The following is a 477-nucleotide window of genomic DNA, read 5'->3' as shown; positions in this document are numbered from 1 at the left end:
CCTTTATAGATGAAGAAGCAAGAGAAAGCGAGGACTCTACCCCTGAGAGACACCTACAAAGCGGGAAGTGTATGAAACCTGACTGAATCCTGGGTTTGACTAAGGACAAGGTTTCTCAAGGTGGGGTAGGAGGTGCTGGAGATCCCGCCTGCCCGCCTAGCTATGGTTCTCAGAGGCCTCAGTGCTTGAGGCTGGATCCTCCAGCAATCTTGTGGAGGTAGCACCAGGAGGCCACTGCCTCCCCTGCCCTCCAGCCCGCGGCACCCACGCCTCGCCCAGTGCGACAGCAGCCCAGGGCTCTCGGCTGCACGGTCGGGGATGGGGAAGGACCGCAGTGGGGACGAGCGCCCCATCCACCATTTGGAGCCCGTCAGTGCGGCCCGCTGCGCAGGTGGGCGAGGGTCTGGGCACCCACGTGGTGGGAAAGTTTCGAGGCAGCAAAAGTGGCCCGGCCTAGCGGGATGGGTGGGTGGGAGG

This window comes from Fukomys damarensis, unplaced genomic scaffold, assembly GCF_012274545.1.
Source record: "Fukomys damarensis isolate Sample0158 unplaced genomic scaffold, DMR_v1.0_HiC HiC_scaffold_29, whole genome shotgun sequence".
NCBI lineage: Eukaryota > Metazoa > Chordata > Mammalia > Rodentia > Bathyergidae > Fukomys > Fukomys damarensis.
Note: the sequence above shows the minus strand (reverse complement) of the source record.